We start from the raw sequence: 7,253 nt of genomic DNA on the forward strand, positions 1-7,253 counted from the left end.
GCAGCCGCTCATCCCGGCCGGTGGGCGCAGCCCTGTGGGTCTGCCCGTGCCGCCTGCGGGCTTTGGGCGGTTGTTTGTGCCACGCCAGCCACAGCTATTCTCTTGTCCTAACCTTATTGGTTTAAATGCAACAGTTGAAAGGAGCACGGCTGGTCTGACTCAACCGTGCTGCTTAAAAAAAAAAAAAAAATTATTATATAAATGAGCGCGCCCCGTGCTATCAGAATAAACAGCTGTGGGAGAAGAACTTCTCGGAGACACTGTCAACACACATCTCTGGCTACAGCAGCTACCAATTACGAGCGTTGGGGAGTCGTTACGCGTTATCTTTTATACTTTTCCAAAAGTTTTTTTTTTTTTTTCAGGCCCTGAAACTTGGGGAAGTGATGCTTTTCAAATGCTGTTTTCTAAATGTAACAACTGACAGGTCGGGGGGAAATAAAAAAAAAGGAGAATGGCCGTTTCCATATTAAGTACATCAAGGGGGTGGGGGGTGGGGGTGGGTAAGCAAACGTGTAAGCTATTACGAGTTTAACAATGGAAGCCTGGGCGTGATGCTGCAAAGTTTTCTGGGATGATGAGTTTTACCTGAACTACTTTTGTGGGTATGAAGCAGGTAATATTGCCGTGTTGGTATTTTTAAATGATTTTTGGGGAAAGATGTGTTGTTTTACCTAGAACTCTTTACAGTCACTTCTTTAAAAAAAAAAATTAGAACTAAACTCAATCTATGCATGAAAATCTATACTACGAGGGTTGAGCCATTCAGATTATGACTAAATTACAGGTCCAGTTTAAGATACTCAGTTACCATCATGTTTTAGGCAAATAAATGGCTTCAGTTGTTAAGACTGATGACTTAACCATTATATTGATCTCAAATATTTAAAGAAGGCATCACTTATGTGACTATTCTAATTTTATGTGCCAGCCCCATGCCACAGTTCAAACACCAGTGTTTATTTTTGATACTCCTCACTCATCAAAACCAATTTTGTACTCTAAAATAAAATCTTTATACCCACTGGATTGCCCTTAAAACTGTTTTGTCAGGACCAATAATACTGTTCCATGTATTTGTCCTCTTATTAGTAATAAGAAGGACCTTTTCCTTAAGGTTCTCATCTTGATATAAAAAAAACATTTAAAAAAATCACAGTAACTTCTTCAAATGATTTTATAATATGTTTTCAGACCACAAACTAATAAAGCAGATAGACCCAGTCTTACCTTTCCTTTGCTAATTTGTAAATGAAAGCACCATTCTGATGCAAACAAAACAAAAAGCTTCTAATGATCAAAATTCAATATAGACTTCCCTCTTCTTCCCCCAGAAAGGATGCCAATCTGAATTCCTCCGAAAAGAGAGCTTAAACTGCACATTCACCTAGGATTTCATTTTGTATGGTAGCGGCAAGGAATCATGGGCTAGTCATCTACCATATTTGGGAAGCCAGGTCAAAAATCAGTTGATTGCTATTGGATCCGTGCACATATGCAGCAGAAATAGAATGACGTTACAACTACAGCACTTTCTCAGACCAGAAGTATCAGTTATTCAATACACAGAAAATAAAATACGGCACTTAATGGAGGTTTCTAGAGCCATGAGTAAAATGTAATGTTAAATTGATTCAATCTATGATATCAAACAATGACTGCTTTTGCTATCATATTTATTTCTAAGCTCCATAAAACACAAAATTTGAAGTCCTGGTTGGAAAATTCAACCCTGTTTGAAACTTTACAGTAAGCTATTATAACTATGCTTCCCCTAATTTAAAAATTATTATCCATATAAAAGGGTAAAATATTATCATTCTGATCCATGAAAGGTTGTATTGGCAAATCCAAAAGATACTCACTGTATGAAGTCAGTACTGCAGGGATATAATGTAAAGTACCTGACTTTTGTATATAATTGCCTACATTATAATCAGATTTATTACATTAGTTTTTATATTGAAATTCAATTTAATTTATATAACACAAGATACTATTAAAGCAATGATGCATATAATTATGAAGAAAATTATGAAAAGCATGAACATAATGTGACCCCTAATTGACATGCTATAGGTCATGCGACATAATTATGTAACAAAGAGCATAGTCGTTGGCTAAAAGAAATATCCATGTGCATATATAGCACTTTTAACTGGTTTCCTTTCCTAAATCAGAATGAGATCGATTAAAAATGATCACATGCTCACCCACAAATTGTCTGGTTACTGCTTTGGATATCAAATATGCAATAATTACCATACAACTTACATCCAACATATTCTCTGATAACTAGCCAAAATGTAAGCCATTACTAAAAAGACCCAACTTGTGGTTTACTGTTAACTTCCTATTTCTAAATTTCCACCAACTAGAATTACATACTTAACAACCAACTTTAAGGACCAAGGTGTTCCCTAAATAAAATCATATATATCACAACAGAAATTAGAGAAATTTGCCGAAATTTTACCATTAGTAAAGACAGATATTGGCAGGAAACATTACTATTTGATATTGCCTACAGAAATTTCAACACATATGACTAGGAGTAAAATATTTTCTAATATGATTTTCCTTCATAGAACAAAATTGTGTATATATATTACATATATATATATACATAATTTTTATCTAGAAAAGGAAAACACTTGAAATAATCAGCTGTAATGAAATCTTTGAATACCTTCAAAGGGACAATATCTTTCCTATACTGTGTCTCCAAATAGGTTTTATCTTACAGAGCAAGCTGTTGCCTAGGACCTAGGTAAATGCCTGTTTATATAGAAGTCTGCAATTTTGATAGAAATTGTTAGTGCTTCCCAATTAACAGAGAATTTTAAATAGAGGCATGATTGCAAAAATAAACAAATGCCCCTGGTTTTTAAAAATGCAAGAGCAGATGTAAGGGATTCATTAGAACAATCAAAAAAGGTAACTTGGAACTTTTCAAAAACTACACGAATAAGCAGTTGATTAATCCAAGTAAATATAACAAACACTGAGAAAAGGAAGGACAAAACACAAATGTCCCTTTCCCTCTTCCATTCCAGTTAACAATAAGAGAGTCCGTAAGCAGTTGTGAAGATTCCAATAAAAGATGCACTCAGAGGTCATTTCCCTCCTATTTGTATTTACCTTTCAATCATTTTTTAATTAAGCGATTACCTGGTCCAATGTAAACCATCCCTTATCTCTCTGCTCCCACCATTCTTAGGAGATTATTTCTCAAGAATAATGGGAGAGTAAGTTACAAAATATCATTAGCACTTCAAGACCAGTGCTCTTTCTTCAAAAGCAAAATCCTAGTGATTTTTTTCTTCTATGTCATGAAAATCAATAATATCTGCAAGCATTCAACATTTTACCAACGTTCAAAGTGGAAGGGCGAATAGAGTATTCCAAAATGCTCTACTTCTAGTCCTCTGCTTCCAGATCGCTGTCTTTTCTCGCGGCTCCTGCCATGCCCTGCACTTTGGGCTTTTTTCTGGAACCCTGGAACCGTGTCCAGATGGCCGACATGATGATCCTCGCTGGCATTTGGAGCGGTCACTTCCATGACCGACTCTTTCCCCACTGGCACGAGACCTACAGTGAGGGCCCTGCTCCCAGAAGCCTTCTGCTGAAACGCCACCAAGTAAAACATCCTCTATTTATTTTAAGAATGATATGAAATCCACCAAACTGAATGTCTACCAGTATTTTGCTAAATGTTTTCCATTCAAACTCCGACATGAATAGCGTTTAACAGTACATTTAAGAAGGCAATTACTAGCTATTCACTGTAGCACAGAAAATTATTTTAATAAATATTATAGTCTTTATACCAACACAATGTGGAAATATGACCTATTTCCTGTCCCCTTAATAAGCACATTGGTTATTACATATGGATAATAACCATTTATTTATATAGGGTGGAATACTTGTTATCATATGTAGTAATGACTGCCTATAGGATGTTTTTTTTAAAAAAATATTATTCTTAATAGAAACTTGGAGCAGAACTTCTTGAAACTAATAATGATAACCAGGGCAGTAGTAAATTTTTAAGAAAAGAGAATGGTTGGGGGTGTGTGCAGGGGGAGGGGGGCATCGATGTGTCTCTCTCACATCGATGTTTCTCTCTCACTCCTTCCTCTCTCTAAAATCAATTTGAAAAAAGAAAAGAAAATGAGAATGGGTTGATAGAGATACTTTAAAAAATATGACATCAGGTTTTCTATTTTAAAATCCACTGCTTTTTCTAAAATGGCAAGCAGAGTTACTTTTTCTACCTTCTGCCAAAAATATGTAAATAATTGGTCTTGGAAGCATATGCTTCATCTCAGCAATATGCTGTTTTCCTTTCTCACACTGGAAGATGGATTTCTGTTGACATGAAGCAACCTAGAAAATGCAGGTTGTCTCCTCTTCAGCCTTTTCTCCTTCTGAGCCATGGGCAAAACCAACCTTGTCAGCACCTCCCAATACATGTAAGAGGATCTGGAATTTTGCTTTGTGTTTTCCAGGTTTTGTGACAGCTGAGTTCACAGTTCTTAAATTCATCAAAAATAGTGCCTATCTCATGGAAGAGGAAAGGGATTAGCATGTATTGCCTGTGTACTGTGTGCCAGGCACTGTGCTGGGCATTTTATATCCATTATTCATTTATTTTAACAAATAATGTCACCGTTTATCTCTTTTAATCCTGTTATTAAAAAAAATGTCTTTCCCCTCCCACCTATTATTTGTTCTGGAATCAGTCTCATTTATCTAGCACCATCAAAGTGACCACCAAATGGTAGATGGAGCCTTGGGACATTAGTGTGCCCAGGTTGTATCATCATTTTGGAGCAAGGTGACACTCAATAAAGTTAATGAATCCTGAAAGGTGTGTGATATATTGAGATGATATATAGAAATGATGTATTTAATATAGAACAGACATCAGCACTATATGACATCTGATTACTCACAAACACATTTGCAAGTTAATTTGCAGATTCAAAATTAAAATGCATAAAATCATCAACAGGGAAAAAATTGTGATGAAGCCTTAAACTTGAAATTATCCAATCAGGAGATATAATTTTTCTCTCATTAGTTATTTAAAAAGGTGAACTACCTTCCTAAAGTAGGGATTATAAATAGTCCTAAGTTCTTTTCTTTATAATAAAAAGGAAAAGCTAAGGGTCTGAGTTCACAACAAGCAATTACTTATATATGGACAACTCACTTCACAGTTCTGTCAATTTCTTCCCTTTTGTGTTCCTTAATTTCAGTTACCCAGTGTGAGAGGCTTTGATCCTCATAGTTATTACATCATAAACACTTGATTTGCTCACGGAGGAAATAATTACATACAAAATACCCTCCTTATGCTTTTGGAGGTATAGTTTAAGCATTCCAAATCAAGAAGCTCTATTATTCTTACAGAGGAAATGCCAAGAAGGGGAAAAATAAAAAAACCCAAACCTAATAACCTATAGAATTTTTTTCTTCCTTCAAGCAGCATTAACTCCCCGCCCCCCCCTCCAGTCTCCCAATCGGAGAAAAAGAAAAGTAACCTCTAAAGCTGTTTTAGACAGAAGGTCAGCATTCAAAGGCTCGGTAACTTAATCCACAGTGCACTGCAATCACATTGCTATTGGAAACACAACCAGAAGCACCGTGATTCTAGATGTTTTTATTAAGCAATGTCAATAGGTATACAACCTGGAGGTTTCTCTCTACTGTAAAGATTCATACTTGCAGGAGATCAAGTTGCTTTGGGTCCTTGTATTTGACTTTAGAAAGCTGTAGAGTAAGGGAAAAATAGACTCTGAGCTTCATACTAGGGAAAACAATAGCTTCAGTTTGTTCAAACACTGAAAGAGAGGACTTTTTTATGGTCAAAATGCGAATAAGAGATGAAAGCTTTCAGTCTTCAGATTCTCAATAAGAATTTCTTATCTTGGATGGTTTACTATTTGGAGTATTACACCCATTTTTTACATTTGTGGTTCATGTTCTTTCAAAAAAAAAAAAAGGAAGCCTGGAAACATCCCCTGCTGCTTTTAGAGATTCTGTTTTAACATCATCAATAGTCTGATTGACCTGAACTGCAGAGTAAAACAACGTCAAGAATCTGGGGTTATCTGAATTAAAATATTTTAAATGTGTATGATTGTTAAAAACAACACCCTGGTTGATAGGGAGTTACAGGCTGGGGTGTGTGTGTGTGTGTGTGTGTGTGTGTGTGTGTGTGTGTGTGTTAATCAATACAAGGAAAAACAAATAGTTTACCAAGAGGTCAGAGAGCCTGTAGAAGGGACCTCTATGGCACAGTCATCATTGACAAGCCCTGCTGACAGATCTGCGGAGCCCCCATTAGCTCTGGCCTCCTGGGAGAGCCGTTCCCCTCCTTCCTGCCCTTGCCTGCCAGGGATCTTCCTCCCCAGCAGAGTGCGTGGAGAGGGTAGGAGGAGGTGAAGGAGAGACAGGACAGAAACACAGTGGAAGAAAAGAAAGAAATTATTCAAGACAATACTCAGAAAACCAGCTCCAGGGGCCCAGGTCTTTTGGAAAGAATGTGTATCTCTGACTTAGACATTCTAAAGGAAAAAGATAATGTTTTTAGATATGTGTTAAATTTATAGTACCATTACAAGTATATCCATCTCTTTTGAGAGGCACTGCATTTGATACATTTAAAAAAGAGAAAGAATGACCTACTCACCATAAATAAATCATGATTAATTATTGAAGACTATTTGAAAAGAGAACCCACATCTCTAAGTTCTGTATTTACAATTTCCCAAAGTCACACCTATTACCAACCAATAAATAACCTATATTTAAATGACCTATATTTGAAGAAAAAAAAGATAGGGGGAAGGGATTGAGCAAAAAAGAAACAAAAGAGAAAAAACTCATGGACATGGACTACAGTTGGTGACTGCCAGGGTGGGGGAGTGGGAAGCGAGAGGTGAAGGAGAGTGTGGAGGGATAAATGGTGATGGCCAGAGACTTGCCTTGGGTGGTGAACACACAATACAATGTGCAGATGACGTGTTGTGGAATTGTGCACCTGAAGCCTGTATATATCTGTATGTATGAATTTTGTTAACCAGTATCACCCTAATCTACACTAATAAAAGAGAAACATGGTAATTAGCGTACGACCGATACCCTTCCCATTGGCTAATCAGCATATCCTTATGCAAATTAACTGTCAGCCAAGATGGCGGCCGGCAGCCATGCACTGAAGCGAACAGGGAGGCTTGCTT

At 36.7% G+C, this 7,253-nt stretch overlaps 1 protein-coding gene across 9 annotated transcripts in view; it reads right to left on the bottom strand.

Moving 5' to 3' along the window:
• EYA1 (EYA transcriptional coactivator and phosphatase 1) overlaps positions 1–7,253 on the bottom strand; it is a 288,535-nt gene that overhangs the window by 153,101 nt on the left and 128,181 nt on the right. The gene's annotated exons all lie outside the window — the stretch shown is intronic.

This window comes from Myotis brandtii, unplaced genomic scaffold, assembly GCF_000412655.1.
Source record: "Myotis brandtii unplaced genomic scaffold, ASM41265v1 scaffold23, whole genome shotgun sequence".
Classification (NCBI taxonomy): Eukaryota; Metazoa; Chordata; class Mammalia; order Chiroptera; family Vespertilionidae; genus Myotis; species Myotis brandtii.